We start from the raw sequence: 18,122 nt of genomic DNA, 5'->3' as shown, positions 1-18,122 counted from the left end.
CAAGCTTCTGGGTTGTTTCTTAAGGTGAGGTCAGCAGCTTGTGTGCAGGATTGTTCCTGTGCAGGAAGAGATCTGTAGCTGAACTATGCAGATGTAATTTCCCAGTGCATAGACAACTACCCAAACTGGAATTTTGCCAGGATATGAGGATCAGTATGTTTACAAAATGAAGTTGTTCCCAAAGAGTATTTGGATTATTTTTAAAAAATATCACCCTAAAGACAACAAAACCCTAGAACTACTGGAAATCATGGAACCTCCTTGGGGATTTTCCAGCACCAACCACGCCCTGGTCTCACTTTTGATGGGATCTTTTCCTCACAGCTGGGAGTGCAGAGGAAAACCCTGTACTAGAACCCTGCCTTCCTTCTGAGAGCAATTCCCTTGCACGAGGAGGAAACAGTGTCCAGTCTTTGTATTTTTTTTAATAAAATGTTTTTCTCTACTTCCTATTCCACTGCAAACTTACGGCAATAAAAAGCACATTTAAACTTCTTCAGTTACATTTTCCTGGTTTGTGTTTTTCTTCTGTTCTTTTTTGCTTTCATCTGCTGACTTTATTATACCAATTTAGCTGCCACAGATGTTTTTTTCCCCTTTTCTTTTAATGGATATGGCATTGAAAAGAACTGCTTCTGGCCTTCTGCCCACAACCAGTACTTTTTGGTGTCTCCTTTCCCCCTACCACCTCTTCAAGTGACATGCAATGAATTTTGCAATACTATTCAATGCTGACAGCTCTTTGTCAGCAGACAAAGTTCCTACTCAGCATTGCAAGTGGTATCCTAGGCCATCTCATCAGCCAAGGCAAATTGTCACATCTTCATTGATCTTCCTGAAATCAGCAGAGCTTAACAATTTAATTTAGCTGGACAAATGGACTGCTGAATTCCCAAAGCACACCCAGAGACTAAGACTAAGACTGGGATGCTTTTTATAACTTTAGCAACAGCAGCAAAACCAAAAGCTCATCCTAAGCTTCCTTCTCACCACCCTTTTGAAATTTCCCATGAAGTTTTTTCCATTTTGGACTCTGGTTGGCACGAGTCAGAGTCACCCTCTTTTCTTTCAGGCTTGCTCAGCAGCCCTGTGTGACAAGGGTTTAGAAGAGATGCTTCTGTAAACACGTCCAGCATCTTGCAGCCCCAGGCAGACATCAGCTGTGCAGTGTGGCTGGCACAGGACCAAAGAAGGGATAATGCAGGGCCCTGATGCAGACAGCTGCCACATCCTGTATCTTAATTTCCCTCATCTTAACTGAATGGTAGTGGACCCTTTTAATAGGGGGACATTTGACATTAGCAGCTGCTCAGTCCCTGTACCATTCAGAAAGTACAGCAGGAGAGGACAAGGGAAGAGCTCTGTGATTCCACTCCTGCTCAGCACTGCAAGGCTTTGACAGAGAAATATAAGTATCAATATTTCAAAATATCTTCCCTGTTCCTCTGGAAGCTGAAAATTACAGAAGATGGTCAAAACTAATGGTGAAAGTAGAGAGAAGTCTGGCAAATCTTTCCATCATAAAATTTTGGAGACTATCATTAATCTAATTTGACAACTAATTTCTAGAAGAGCAGATAGTACTCTATGCACACTGCATAACTTTAACAGCAGGCCAAAATCACAGCAGTATGACATCTATGTTACTTGCAAATTCAAAGGATTTCTCTTTCCTTTAGATTCCCCCCAGCTCCAAATTGCAGTTGCATGTTCAAATTTAAAGCTTCCTTACCTTTAAATTTCTGGAGACTAAAATCTGAGCTGCCGGTTTTAGTTTAATCTTTAACCTCAGAAGGAGCTACACCAATGTGTGAAGAATCACATACTGCTCATAGATCAAGCCATTCTGAACAGCACATCATCTAGATGTGATATATAACACCATTTTCCTGTAAATTTCCAGGTGTTTCTCAGATCTTACAGGTGGAAACACCAGAACTTCACAAGGAAAGCAGTTTGCCTGAGATCATGTCAGTGTTTACAAAGTTGTTTCCTTACTTCTGATTGCTACAAAAAAAAAAAAAAAAAAAAAAAAAAAAGAAAAGCAGCTGAAGCCCTATTGCTTTTTCTTCCTCTATTACATTTTCCCTGTAATGAGATATTTTGGTTTAGTTTCCTTTCTACATTTGACTTCCAAGTCCTTCCAATTTGGAAGGGTTATTGTCAATTTTAACAACCACATTACTGCATATTTGGCTGACCACAAGCTACATTAGACATAGTTTTATATGACTTTCATTAGATGCTTTCAGATCTACTAAGTTTTACTGCCACATGGAAACACAAAATAGATATGAGGGCTATATGAGGTTCTGTTTCTTGGTTTGTGAGACCAGCACAGGAGTTCACTTATAATCCTTTACAATGGTGTTCACCAGTGGTCTGCTCTACTCCCCAACCTTGCTCTTGGCTTCAGTGCTTTCAACAACCTCTTGGTGCATCCAAGAAATTCTTGGGAGCGATAAAGTGAAAAGGGAACTTATACGGTATGTTCATGACAATGTTATGAGAAATATGTTGGCTTCTAAATAAATCTCTATCAAAATTGTCCTATTTAAAAAATAGTTATTCCATTTCTGCTTGCTTCACTTGAGCTGGAAAGTTACAAGGAAAAAGAAAGATGACTCATTCCTTGAACTCAAAACTGACAGGAAAAAGAAATGCTCAAAATAAAGAAAAAATAAAGAGAGAGAGAGAGAGAGAAATTGCTAAGCTCGTAAACTTTGGAAAAATAATCTAAACCCCATGGTTGGACGGAATGACATATGTCTGGGTATGTAGCCATCAGTCAGAACACTTATCCAGGAACACTCCCTAATATCAAAGTCCAGACAGCTTGGACATCACAGCTCAGTCAGGGTATTCTCATTTTCTTACCAGCAGCATGTTGCTGGAGTTGCCCCCAGTTCCAGCCCCTGTGCTCACACGGAGCCACCACAGCTCCTTTCTCACACAGCACTCACAAGGCAGCGGCCTCACTGTCACCCTGAGTCTTGCAGAAGTGTCAAACAAAAGCATCAGGGTACTTACTGCCTGTTCCTGAAGGGCCTGATCTGGAATCAGAAAAACATATTATGAACCAGACTATTGAAATTGGGATAAATTACTTTATCTGTTCTTTCATAAAGAAATACACTGAAAATAATTTTCTCTTTCACCTAAGTAACTTAAGGAAGTTATTAGTGGACTGCTATTTCCATTTCATTCTCTGATTGTTTCTCACTAATGAGATTTCCAACAGCACCTAATTCACCTTTTTCTAAGTATCCTTCTCTTGCTTTAGCTTCTTCATTAAAGCCAACTATTTTTGTTTGTTCTAAAGGTCTCAGCACAGACTGTAGCACTAATTATTTTTTCTCCCAGTCAAGTAATGACTGTAACCTAAAATTTACACTTGCCCCCTCCTCATCAAAGCTGATAAATTTTCCTTGGTACTTAGTATTGTTGAAGGCTGAAAAGACTTCCATTAGGTTTTCAATCTATGGCAATAATTTATGTGATAAAACAGAATCTCACAGTAAACCACGGATTTCCTAGCCATAGGCCTTAAATATTCTAAGATGAACACAGATGGTAACTGTAGAGTTCCCAGGAGCTCAGGAGGGAAATCAGTCTGATATGGGATAATTAAATTATTTTAAAATTATTTTTAAGTTTCTCAAGTGGTTTGGGAATCCCTATATGTCACCAAAAGGTCCCCACACACTGGTTTCTACTTTCTCTAAATGAGTTAAATTTGCAAAACTTAAAAAGCTATCACACCATCCAATTTGGAATGGCCTACTCATCAGTCCTTGCTAAAAAAGCAACACAGAAATGAGTTTGAAACAGTGCTGTTGATACCTAAATAATATGACCCAATTTTCCAAAACATTCCAAAGCTCTGGCTGGAGAATTCATGTGTGATTAACACCTCAGCTGTGCACCGCTGTTGACAGTAGTTAAGGAGCATTTTCCATTTATTTCAGGTGGCAACAAATTCTACTTTTAGAGAACAATATATATGCTATTTAGTTCCATATAGTTGTATCCTGGAACACCAGGAACATAGTCACACAATGTAAACTCATTAATTTCTTTAATGCAAATGTTTTTTAATTCTATCTCTACAGATAACATAGAAATATTTTCTTTTTTGTCTGTGAGTCTATGTAATTCTAATCTAAATTCTACATTCAAAGATACATTACTGCAGTTCCACAGTTAATACAAACTACATTTCCATTACTGTTTTCGTGCTTCTCTTCATTTAATTCTTAAACAAATTAGTGATTTCCAAACCAATTGCACTCTAACCATTAGTAATAGATGGTATGGGCTTCATGAGGCTCTGCTTATTTGAGCTTTCTAGGAGGGATTACAGCAAAGCAAAATAAAACAGTGAAATGTATGGCATAAGGAACAGATTTATATGAATACAAATGGGTAGGAGTAGTTAAATTCATTGCTTTTTTCCTTTGCAAGTTACATATGGCAACTTATTCGGCTGTTTTTGTTTTTCTTGTGCACTGCAACAGCCAACTTTTGGCTTTATTTCTTAAGTACTAATGTACCTTCAGTAGCACCTATTATTTATGGGTTTGAATAAATCAAAATAACCCCTTAAATAAAGCCACTGTATTCTGTGTAGTAATAGTGTCCTTGAAACCCTTGTTTGTTTTTTTTTACAAGTGTTCCCCTACTAAGAAACTCTCTGTTTATTGAAAATTTAGCACAGCTTCTCTCAAAGTCATCCTGTCTGTTCAAGTCTTAAATTGCATTTTCCAAAATATTTGTTAGCTGGTTTCCAGCGAAACTTCCATTCCAGTGAGTATCAGTTTGATTTGGTTTGCTGAGCTCTAATGACTATGACTGCTTACAGAATGTAAGCATTTGTTAAACCTCTAGTATCATCAAATCACCATTTAAAAATGCTTCTTTCAAAAGAGCCACCACTTAATTCCACAGAGTGACTCCAGTCTGCCCTTGTATCAGTAGAGATCTGATGAATGGCACGTGGAAAGGAAGGATTTAAATCAATGTCCTTCAATTGCTAAGGATGATTACAAGTTCATGGTGGCACTGGCTGCTTTTCCTAATACCTATATATGGACTTTAAAAAAATCTAGGGTCCAAGAAAGGAAAGATAGAAAAAAAAAGCAGAAATCTGGTGGAACCAGTCAACCAGTCTGTTATTGAAGTGAAGCCTGTTTTGTTTTCCTTGCCAGGAAGTTTTGTGATGCCAGGTCACAATTATGTAGGATTTGAGGGACTATTCTTTTCCATTTTCCCTCATAAATGAGAAATATAAGTGATGATATGGAAACCACCACTGCTGGTGGCTTTAGGAGGAAAACCAATGATTTTTCAGGGAGCCTTTGTTTTCTTGCATTTTCCTACCTGCAGAAAAAAGAACCACCTTTCAAATGGGGTTTTTATCATTCCTATTAGGACAGTCAAATGACTAGGAGAGAAAAAGAAAATTTTTTTTTCACTTTCTAAAGAAAGCTTTACCACTACTATGAGAGATTCAGCTCTGCCTTTATTTCACATTCCTTTTTCCAGTGATAACCCAAGGGTTTATTCTTAGTGTCTCTATTTTTAATTTTTTTTAACCAATAAGCTATGGTCCCCTTATACAGGAAAATATAATTCCATTGAAGTGAAAAAATAATGCAGTCTGAGAACCACTAAAAACATCCATCTAGATGAGCAGCAATAAAAATCAGACATTTACATATTAATATTTTGTCATCAGAAAAAGAAGAGAGAATGAGATAAGACTTAAAAAAGAAGTCCTTAAAACCAGAAGTTATCTAATTGCTTATTTTACCTGGAGGTAGAACAATCTCTTTCTAGCTATCACATAGTAATGAGAAGTCATTATCTTGAACTCGTCTTTAATTAACATCAATCCTGATTAGTCAAAATATATTAGGCTTTTTGTCTGTTACCATAGTATTTGAATCTCCAGTAAAGGAGGTATTCAATCAGATATTATCATTTGCAAACCACTTCTGTGGGATTATTACTTTACCATGTTTTGTGGATTCTTTGTCCATTTTTGAAAAGCAAAATCTTTTGTTGATCAACCCTTTCTTAGCTGGAGCAGATCCTGGCATGCCAGGATTTTGCATGTTGTAGGTGAGTGTAATGACAGAAGTCCAATGTTCAGAGTAGCTGGCATTGTAAGCTAGTAATATTGAAATTTCAGATTAGAGAAAGTACATGAAAAAAAGATGTTTAAATTATATAAGCCACTGACTGTGTAGAAGAATGAACAAATGAAGTTTGCTTCCACATCACCTCTTACCAGCACAGTATATTCAGAGACATCTGTGCCTAAGGTAGAGTGCAGGCCAAGGACTACAGGATTTGGGTGTAGGAGTAAAGTACAAGAGAAGACATATGAACCATTCCTCATTTTGCTTGACTTTTTTTCCTGCTGGCATATCTTTCCACACTCTTTTGCTTGTTGATTCTTACCTTTGTTGTTATTAATAAGTGCTATCAGTTCTTGGAGAAAACAACAACTGGAGAATAATTTCCCGAATCTGATGAAATTTAACAGGGAATAACATTTTAGGAAGAGAATTCAACAGGCAGGTCAACAATCATTATGAATACAATTTTTTTCCTATTAAGTTCCACAGGGGTTTGGTGTAGTCTCTATTGAACCATATGGGCAGACCACCAGCCTACTGGTGCCCTGTGGGAGCAGAGCAATTCTGAGCAGGCCAGTGGGAAATTCAGGTGCCCCACTGGAGACACAAGGTGTCAGAGAGCCAGGCCATCCCCAGAGAGCAGCCACTGGGGCTGGGAATGCTGGGGTCTTGGATGCCTTCCAGCTGGAATAGGCTTATGTGAAGCACAGCCCACCTAGTGGCATTGTGGCATTTTTGTTCAAGCTGAAAGTAGTTGTTTTTTGACCTGCTTGTGCGTGGGATGCAATAAAGGGGAAGAGTTGATCTTGGCATCACAGACTTTTGCACTCTCCCCAATTAATGGCCATGCAGAAGGGCTTCTTACCTCTGCTGTGAGCAGAAGAGTTTTAAGAAGCTCTACTCAGCACGGAGTGACAATAACTCTGAAAGGATTGCTATGTTTAGTTTGGCTACAATTTACTCTTAAGGGTGTTATTGCCATGAGATCATGGAGGTACAACATGTTCATGTTGGCTTTCTGCCACTCAGGGATTCCCCTTCCCCTAATCATAAGGCTTGTGCCCACTCATGCAGACCCTCTGCAGCTGGACAGTCTATGGGCCAGCTTTATCCCTAAATGAGCAGATGTGGAAGAGAGTTCCACTTTGGTTAAAAAATACCACCCCCTGCAAAATGTTTACAATGCTTTACTTCAAGTTACAGATAAAGATTAACAGCACTTCAAAAATATATTATTGACTACATGCATGCTAGTTTTGCAGGGAAAAAACCCACAAGAATCTTTCCAGTTATTATAGGACAGACATTTTAGCTTTACTACATTTCCAAGCAGGGAATAAGGGGTTCAGTCAAAGAGGAATTACAACACTAAAATCTCTGGCAGTGCTTTGAAAATTGAGACAGACACAAGCCTCTAGTGAGCCTAATGAAGTAGCAGAGTTTAAAAATGATTTAGCTTCCTAAAAACAGTGCTTTTGTTTTCTATTTAAAGTAGGAAATCAAAGGCACGTCTCTAGCATTTTATTCTGTGAGGCAGCCAAAAAAAGGATTTGCTTTCAAGCCAGAAAAGTGAATATGGAGATAAAGTAACACTTTTGAGAACCTTTTATATGACTTTCTCTTTGGTTGAAACACTTGAAATATAGAAGTAGAGTGCTGCCACACTCTTTCAGGAGGAAAAGGATATAAAATTACTTCAGTGTTTTGTGATGTGATTTGGGAATATAGCACCACACAAATTTTTCAGTTTAACTAGAGGATTAAAGAATGGGACATGGTCACAGCGAGTATTTTGCTTGCTGCATTTTCTATATGTAAATATGTGAACAGTCCTGCTTCAGCAATTAAATACTACCCATCTGGTTTTTTGAACTTGGAGTGATAGCTCCTAGTAAATCTATTACAAATGTTCCAACCCAAAGAACCATAAAACAGCCTGAAGTAGAAAAAACTAGAATTGAATTTGTCCTTATTCTGTATTGGAGAGGACAGCATCTAGATGGTTCTGCTCTCCAACAAATCCAAGCCTCCTCTCTAAGTCTGCTGTTTACCTTCACCCTGCTCTCAATTAACATCTCATTAAGATGCACACATGCCAAGCCCTTTCTTATTGACCATCCCTTTTAGTGCCTTAGTGTTCTTGTATTATTTACTACAGTTTTATTTGAACTGCAAACACAACCATGGGCAACCCTGCATGAGAAATGACCAGAAAGCAGAGATATTGACACAAGTGAGTTTGCCATTTTCCTCCTCGTAAGATGTATTTGAGTTTCCAGTGAGATGTGGATATTAAATCAGATGTAGAGCACAACAACAAAGAGGATCCTACTCTGTCAGCCTACATGGCTGCTTCAGGACCCTTTCCACGTATAGCACCCTCATTTGCTGAGACAGATTTTTTTTCTCTGAGGACAACAACAAAAATATCAACGTCAAGGAAAAAAAAATTAACCAAAACCCCAAAACAAGGAGCAAGCAATGCACAAAAGTACCTTCAGACTCGGTGCACGCTGAAAGTAATGTTCTGAATTCTCCATTGAGTGCTGGTTCTCATTAGTGTAGCTGAAAAGGTATTCTGCTGTGTCAATGAATGCTTGGTAGAACTTTCCAAGAGTAGTGACAGAAATGACGGCTTTGAACAAATCTAATTATTTCATTTGTAGGAGCCTGTCCTCCTCACCTGACAGCTGTCCTTGCAGAGCATCAGGTATCGAATCACTGCTTCCACACTGACCTGCAGCTAGTGAAGACTGGTTTTTCTAATACCACAAGCAGCTGATTTTCTCATCTGCTCCATGCTAGAGCCCAACACACCCTCTCTAGACAGCATGGGTCATTCTACATGTTATCCTTTTAAAAAGGGAACAAACGGTAGTGGAAATCAGAGTTGGTAAATGCTTATTCCCCTGAAAATTCTTGCTGTCTATTCACTGTGACTTTTATGATTCCTTTCTCAGACTTCTCCATAAATCCCTTAAACTTTCTCAGTTCAAAACAATCTGTACCACTGCCTGTGCCCTGCAGCGTGGTGTCTTCCCCACCAAAGACAAAGAGCTGCTCCTCTTTGGAATAGATGTATTCACTAGAATACAGAAAATGTAGGAGGTGTTTGTTTGAAGTCAGATGAATTACTATGGTACAAAATCAGGATCAGGGTAGTGCTAATCTCCTTATGCTATATATGGTAATTTAATAAACTAGCTGTTAACTAAACCTCTTTATTTGAAGCTGAGTCTTTCTCTGTTTGGGATAGGCCTAGCTTCTTGTGAGTCAATAAAGTTCTACTGGTTTGACTCCATGCTGAGGACTTAGTAAAAATGTGCAATGATCCTTTCGCTACTCTACCATAGGTGGCAGACTTGCAACGTGAGGAATTGGTAGGCTGCATCTGGATGTTTTGGACCTGGATACAACAAAACACTGTTGACATTGTCACCCACTAGTCCTATCACATCTGTTGAGGGAGATACTGTGATGGTTCCTGACCCACAAAGAAAGAATAATTAGGAATCCACTGTTTCAAATTTAAATATCTTTAAATAGCTACTTCCTTTAGCTAAAATCAAATTTATTTTATGAGATTGTGGTTTTTGCATCCGGTTGTTAGGTTCTGTTTTTCAAAATGAGCTTGCTTGTAACTCGGTAAGAAAGTATTTTTTGTGCTTTTTAGATTTGTTCACTGTTTCTCTCCTCACAAGCCCCCTAGGGTTTAGGCTATCTGGTGTATATAATTTCATGTATTTTTCACCTAGCTGTTTTTTCCTGTTTCTCTGTGTGTCAGTCATTTAAATGTTACAGAAAAATCACCATGCTTCTGTTAGATTTTGCAGAGGTAAAAATCCATTTTTTCAACCAAAAGCCATTCTTGTGCCTAGATATTTCCTTTGTTCTTTCTGCATTTATTCAACTCTGCCCATTAAGCTGCAGAAAAAAGGTTGGAGTTTCTTGCAGTGAAGGAAACAAACAAAGCTGCTGCAAAGAAAACAGGATGCTCCCCTTTCAGAAAGCTCTTTAGAAAGCTCTGGCTATCCCTGTAAGCACGATCTGAGCTGAACCCTGGTGACAGGGTAAGCTTCGAACATCGCTTGTCACAACCACTTGTCACAGACTTGTTCAGGTGTTAAAACAGTATCTTCATGAGCAGACACATTAAAATCAATCACTCTTGTGGGAGCACGTCCCTTCTCAGCATGAACTGTGACTCCACTATTCTGAAGAATTTTGACTTTGATGACTGATTTATTTTTCTCAATTAGGAAAAAAGAAATAGCTGTCAGCATCTGCGCTTACTGACAGACAAAGCAGTTCAAAGAATTTTAAAGAGAAGCATCCTTGGCAATTGTACCTACTAAAAATAAGTAGTGCTTTACAATGCCATTAATTACTGTAATTACAGTGCCTTGAGTGAAGCTTGCAGTGGGCGGGAAGCATTTGAGCATTTTGCTTTGTGCAAAGCACAGCTATGGGAAATTCCATTTTCACAATGGATATTTTCTCCCAGATGCCCAAGCATAAATTTCATCAACATTAATATGAATTCCAAACCCCATATCCAAGTGCAAAGGATCTCATGATGCTTTTATACTCTCAGGGTCTAAACTATAATTTCAAGCATTAAAAAGCACCACTTAGCATTAAATTTGCTAATGTTATATTATGGTTCTGGCAATTCTATACAAGAAGCAATACAAGCTCACTGAAGACTAAATTGTGGCACTGAATAAACACTTTAAATAATGAAGCAGAAATAAACACTTAAAATTAATTTAAGCATTTTTCTTTAATTTTTTTTTTTTAGAAAACAAAACCAAGTAAGATTTGAAAAACTCAAATCACCCCATAGCAGTAAAAATGAAGTGTATTGCTTAGAGATACCCACAGGAACAAACTCTATCTGCACAATGTACTTACCATCCTCTAAATGCTGTTAGGATCAGGTTTTAACCTGTGGCAGTTCCTGTCTGTGGTATCACATGGGCTATTTTGCCAATATAACCCAAGTCAGGTACTAGATCAACACTGACAACATATTTTAAAAACCCTGTTCTCATGAAAAAACACCCTGAGAAGCAGCCAGCAAACATACCTGGCAACTCTTTGTGTACATAAACTAGGGGACTTTTATCAGCATTTTTTCCCAGTTAATCCTTACTGAGATAAAATGACTCTGTTGTGTTACTATGAGACATTTCCACCACTACCCGCACTTGAACAGGCTGCTTTGTCCTTGGGTTCCCCAAAAAGCAACCAGCCCGAGCCACTGTGTGTCCTGTACAGCCTGATGGAAAAATCCCCATGTGACAGCGTTTGCTCCTCCAGCCATATATATTCCACCCAAATGGTTGTGTCAACACTTACCAAATTATAGACATATTAGCTTTGCAAGCCCAGTTTATACTTTGCCATGAAAACAGGTGCAACTGCAAATATTTTTTATTAGAAATGTAATTAATATGCATAAACTTGTTTGCCAAGCAATTTGCAAATGAATCAAGAATTAAATTAAAAGCAGACATCTCTTGCCTCCCCCCTCCCTTTCACTGTCTGGATAAAAAGAATTTAGAGTAGTTTTCTAGGCAAATTTTTGGAATAAATTTTGTTTTGACTTAAGCTTGACATTGTTTCAGACTTTTCTTCATTATTAGATAGCAAAGATGAGGTAGTAGAAGGATTTATTTCTAAAACTGATTTTCTCCTGCAGTTACAATTCCCTGATAATATGATGGATAGACTGTTATGAAGTATGAAACCTGCTGTGTCAGATATGAAATAGAGATTAAATAAGGACTGCTCTTCACAGATCTCCCTACAATTCCAAAGAAGCTATCCCTATAGAGAAACCTTAAAGTGACTCAACTGCTTACAGCAGAGAAGAATCATTATAAATCACATTTGCAGAATCACAGAACCACAGGATAAGCTGAGTTGGAAGGGACCCTCAAGGATCTTTGACTACCTTGAAGCCCTGCAAAAGACCATCCCCAAGAGTCACAGCATGTGCCCAAGAGCATTGTGCAAATGCTTCTTGAACGCTGTCAGGCTAATGAGAACCTGACTATGAAAGATATTCCCTATTCACAAATATTTGCTAAGTTATTCTGCTCAGTCAGGGTGCCTTTGTTCACTATGGTGAGTTTGGCCATGTAAATTACATGGTACAGCTCCTGGTCCATGGCTGGAGGGCTGAATCCCTTTAAAAGCAGAGTGACAGAGAGCAACTAATGAATAACCAGACTGGCTCAAGCTTCTGTGATCCTCTAGGCAAGATGGAGCCAGTACTAAGCTGCTCTGTTCTCAGAAAGGGCACAAAAGGGATAGAGCTGGGAAAGAAGGAGGGAAGGAAGGACACTGAGAAGACTTCTTATTGGGATGGCTAAGGAAGCAGGTGGATGGAACTACATCACAAATTACTCTTTCTAGAAGAAGACCTTTCCTTGGGAGTAGTTGCCATGTCACAAACCCTGATCTTGGCTTTGCAGGGCTGTGTGGTAGGTAAAGCAGGTGGTGTGGCTCTGACCCAGATTGTGCCCCAAGCAGAAGCTTGACTTACCCATACCTAGTGCCACTTGCTGAAACCATTCTTCCAGGAACAGCATTTGGATAAATAATTTATGCTAATGTCCTCCATGCCTTTGCAATTCAGACACTCACCTAACAGTTGCCATCAGTCATGAGTAATGGGAGCCCACAAGTTAATTCATACCAAATGTGGTTGTGGGTTTGGGCTCTTTAAAGAAGACTTTTAAGTTGTTCCTACCCACTGTTTTTATCCTATTGGAATGATTAATCTCTTTTCCATGATCTATTCCAACCTTGGCTGTTATGGACACACATTTGAATAGGGTGAAAAACTGTTCCAAATAGAATTACCTCTGGACTGAGAACAAAACTGCACCACTAAGCAGCCCTTGCAAAGTTTCATCTTGGTTAACCAGCACGGACATGCTGTAACTTTGGGAGACAAAAAGTGGCACATTTTTGTGCTGGTCTCCCAAGTTTTTCAGTTTTTTCCTGAATACATATAAATATGTGCACCACAAGAAACACAGTTGATACTATCTCATTTTTCCTCCTATTACATAATGAATTAGAAAATAAATTTTTTGAAAAGGAAGACTGGAGATCACTCTTTTGCTGCCATATCACAGCACCAACAGGGTTTTACCCCCAGCTTAGTTTACTTTGATCATGTGCCTCAAACCTTCATAAGAAATTGGCAATTTCTGTTGCTCCTCAGTAGAAAACGATGGTAGGTAGGGAATGAAAGTGAAGATAAAAAAGCTCAAGCTAAACCATTATTATTAACATTATTATTAGCCAAAAAGTGATACATTTACACAAAACATCATGGTTCTGTATCCAAATGGATTTTTGTGGAGCGTGAAATAGCATAAAAACAGCTTCAAAATTGTATGAAACTATTTCTTCAGCTGAAATGTAAAATCTGTAGATTTTGTTGATTTGGAAATAATTGTGTGAATCTTAATGTCTCCATTCCTGTGAAAATCAGTTTATTGTTCTTCTGGCATCCCATCCAATGGAACTAATTTTAAATGAAGTGTTGAAGCATAAATTCAAACGAAAAAAGATGCCTCATGTAGGAAAAATATAAACTGATTTTTTTTCTTTCTGTCATCATCAGTGACAGTCAAATTGGCCAGTACTTTAAATTAATGTCCACCTCTGAACTACTCAGGTAGTGAACAAATCATATTATCTGTCTACATCAGTTCACCAATAGATTAAAAGATTCATTATTTGATACTCAGCCTTCTCCATTAATTAGTTAATGTTTGTAAAGCATTTTGGAATGAAAGGAGCTATCTAAGCAACACTATTATCATTACACACTTCAGGGCAGATAAAGAATAAACTAATGAAAGTCTGCAGTAAGAAGAAAATGGACAAAATTTAAATGAGGCGTATTCTGCAGGGACTGGGAAGGTGACCAAGTGGCAAATGAAAGCTCAGATAGGACTAAATCATTACATTGTGATGCTGAGATTTGTTGAATGCCCAGCATAGAAATAAATTGGTGATCTTAATCCATATCCTTAAGGACAAGTCTCTCCTTCGTATCAAGTCATCATCTTTTAATAGACTCTCTATAACTGAGAAAAAAGCACCTCTGCAAAGTGTGCAGGGGACAGCATACTGAAGGACCTTCTTCCTGTTCCTGATTCAATACTGCAATAGAAGTTTTCTGTTTCCAGGGCTATGTGATTAGCTCTTTCTAATACCACTGACAACTTAAAAGGAAAAAAAAAAAGCCTTTATTTCTTCTTTTTGAAACAGACAGTGAATATGTTTCTTAAGTTCTATAAAGGATGGACATTATGAGCCCCTGGAGCACTCCACAGTGACAGAAAAAATAGTGAGGCTATTAATAAAACAAGAAAAGAGGCAGAATTATGGTGTCCTCTGTAGTTTGTACATCTTCTGTTATTGTCCTTATAAACTTCTCTTCATTAAATCTTTAAAAACAGCTACAGTATCTTGTGTTATATAGAGCACATTTCCTGATAGGATCAGAATCACAAAATACCAGAACAAGGTGGGCAGAAGAAAGCAGGACTTTACCAGAGAGGTGGTGAGGTCAGAAGTTGAGCAGAAACAGAAACAGGGAATCAAACTTGAGCGAATGAGAGAGCTTGTGTGGGGAGTGGGCTTTGGCACAGAAAGGTTGAGTATGGAGTATGTGTAAGCATTGTTCACATTTATTTTCTATCTCTACCTCTCTTATTATCCTCATACCTGAGGAGCTCTTTTTTCTGCTCAACACCTGCTAGTGTTTGTAAGTAAAAATGACATTCAAAATTACATTCAATTTTAAGCACCAGTGGATAGCTTGCCCTTTTTTTTCTTTTTTTTTTTTTTTTTTTTTTTTTTTTTATGTAATGCTCTGTGATTTTGGATCTAAGAGAAGCTGCAGTGGGTAGAACAGACATGCTTGATGGAAATTAGGGCCTTTGAAAAAAAGCCAATGTGAAATACTTATCAAAGTAGTTTAAGACATGATACTGCACCTTAAAAACTTAATTCTGCTCCTTTATGCCGGCAAAAAGAAATGCATGCAGAGCCTGGTTCCTGGTTAGAGCGCTCTCAACTAGCAGATTTGGGTTTGTTTCACCTAGGCACTTATCAGAAGGATTTCATTCATGGTCCCACACACCCTAGACTTCCTTCTGTCAATAGACAAGGGGTGTGTAATTCCTAAGACCGTCCCTCTTTCCCCCAGATTTATCCTGGCAATAAAGTTTCCAATACAGGAACTTCAGTTATGAAATGGAGGGAAGGCAGGATGACTCCAGGACGTGAGACAAGCGTGGAACATCACTGCCGCATCAGAGAACCATGGCTCCACCTCTCCCCTGTGATCCTCTCTGGGGGGAGCAGACTCAGCTGCATCGCTGTGGGACATTCCCACAGCCATTTCCACGGACTCCCTGATTGAGGGATCCCCACTAGGAACCTGCTACGGCCATCCTTAGCCCCCCAAAATGAGCAAGGTGAGTGAGAAAATGCCACAGGCTTCACACCATCAAAGCAAAGTCCTCAGTCACTCTGGGACCTTCAGGACTCTCCTTTGGGCTCAGCTGTTCTGGCAGTTCTTCCCTCTCTTCTTGGTTGGCACTGATTGTCATCAGCTACACGTCAGGCTGGGTTTTTACTAGAGGATGACCCAAAAATTGTCAAGACTGCTCAGGTGAAGCATAAGCATAAGCATATGAGGTAGAGATGAAATTTATATGAATAATCCCATTTTTAGATTGCTATTTTTCTTATAAATTGAAAAGCATTTTCCAGATTTGCTGGTTTCAGAAGCTGAGAGAGAGGTTTCAGTATTGTGCTATAGCTCTTTGTAAGTTTCTTCCATCACTTTTAAAAGAGTTAAAGAGGATGTTAATAAGGTATTTTAGGAAGCAGACATGCTGCCAGTAGTTTGTTTGTAGTTAGTGGTTTGTGGTTGAATTCAGCTTTACTACTTTCCTTCCAGCCCTCATGAGGCTTAGTTCATCACTTGGTAATTTACTTTTTAACAGCCTTTAATTGTCATTTAATACCTAAAACTCTATTTACATACAACTGCTGAGCTGCTACTAACCACCACTTCTTTTTGATTAACACAGTTCAGTCTGTAAGATTGGTAATTATGTGTTTAGCATGAAGGACTGAACAAAGAAAAGCTCAAACCCAGAACTACAACACCTTCCTTTTATTACCTCTTTTTTTGGTTCTGCTTTTATGCCATTTTGCCTCTAGACTTTTGCTCCCTTCTGTGGTTACTTTAGTGCCTTACTGCTTTGTGTAGACAGCATATCTGGAACTCCAGTTTTCACAATTTCCTTCCATAAAATACACTACTGCTCCCTTCCTGAAAACAAATTCTTAAGAGGGGAATAAATGTTAATGATGAAATCCCATGGGCAATTCTGTAACTGCTAATTCTAATAGATCTAGTGTTGACTTTACAGTCTGATCATACAAACTCTGGGAAGAGGTTTGATGACCTCTTTCTTCCTGAGAGTTTTTGCAAAAAAAAAAACCCAACAAACCAAACTTCAGAGAAAATCCACTGGTTCCTCTACTCTCAATACATACATGGGTTCTGTTCAAAGAACATTGCTCGTTATTTGTGACTTTTGGAGACCTGAGTTTAAAATCGGTGCTTAAAAATGTCTTTCTTGCATTTCATTTTTCCAAGGATTTATATCCTTCTGATACTTTGCTCTGCATTCTATGTTTCTCTATACATTAGTTGGCAAAGAGAAGCAGGGAACTATAAGCAATATTTTTGCCAAAGCTTCTCATGGAGTGTGTGAAATATGGCTCTTTCAAGAAGTCGTATCTCAGCCTTTCATACAGGAAAAATTTATCAGATTAGGGTGTCAAAGTTAATGGCAGAGAACTTGGATGATCTGAGGGATTTTCACTCTATATTCATGCACTCCTAACTGTTCAACAATTTTGCCTTATTTTATCTGAAGAAGGAATAATAAGTATTTTCTAATCATTCAAACCAAGCCTAGGAAGGGCCTGATCAACCAAACTTTGGATGTATTTAATCAATGTGAATATTAAATTATTATATTTATATATATAGTTTGTCAATACTATCTGCACAGTATTTAAAAAAAATCTTGCAATACCAGTAGTCAAGAGATGTAGAGATTAGACTCTGACCTATTTGCCTTGATAAAAGATATACACTTTCCATCTTGTTGCTGAAGAATGTTTTTCTGAAGTCAGTGCCAAGACACACCCTTGGACCAAGCAAAACTTCCATGGCCAGAGAAGGTTTGCTAATTTAATCTGATATTTTGTCTGACTTCCAGGAGGTTGATCTGGAACGGTTTGCCAGTATTCTTGGCACAAAACACAGGAAAATTCATGTTTGGATTCTATACCATTTGCTTTGTCAAGGGAAGATGGCTGAGGAAACACTCCAATGTTAAAAAAACCCCCAAATTATTAGCAAAATCATGGAAGAGATAGGCATGAGTGAAGAGAAAACCACTTTTCAGAGATAACCTAATACTTTAAAAAGCAGCTAAAGCCAATTTATTTTACTCTTTCCCTAATGATCTAATATACAGATGTCAGCCAAAACTGGGACATGAAACAGCAGGACCAGTTGCACAGGCCCTACGCTGTAACGAAAATAAACAGATTTTAATGCACAGTTACATTGTATTAAGAGATAGATTCATGTTTATTAGAAGGAAATCAGGAGAGCTGCAGAAATTAATTGAGGTTTCCTTTAAAAGCACTGGATGGTTTCATTGCTCTGTGATTTGTGTATCGTACATTCAGATCAAATCTATGCTTTTGCAGGAACTCACTGTGAAAAAATTACATAGTATCTCCAACATAAAGTACTAGACAAAAACGTTAAGGTTGAAAGTCAAATGCTCAGCAGTGGCAAAAAACCAAAAATAAGGTTGGAAGGGCAGCCTCAGTAGGATTCCTTTCTAT

Source organism: Ammospiza nelsoni, chromosome 2, assembly GCF_027579445.1.
Source record: "Ammospiza nelsoni isolate bAmmNel1 chromosome 2, bAmmNel1.pri, whole genome shotgun sequence".
Taxonomy (NCBI): Eukaryota; Metazoa; Chordata; class Aves; order Passeriformes; family Passerellidae; genus Ammospiza; species Ammospiza nelsoni.
This window is presented reverse-complemented; position numbering follows the sequence as displayed.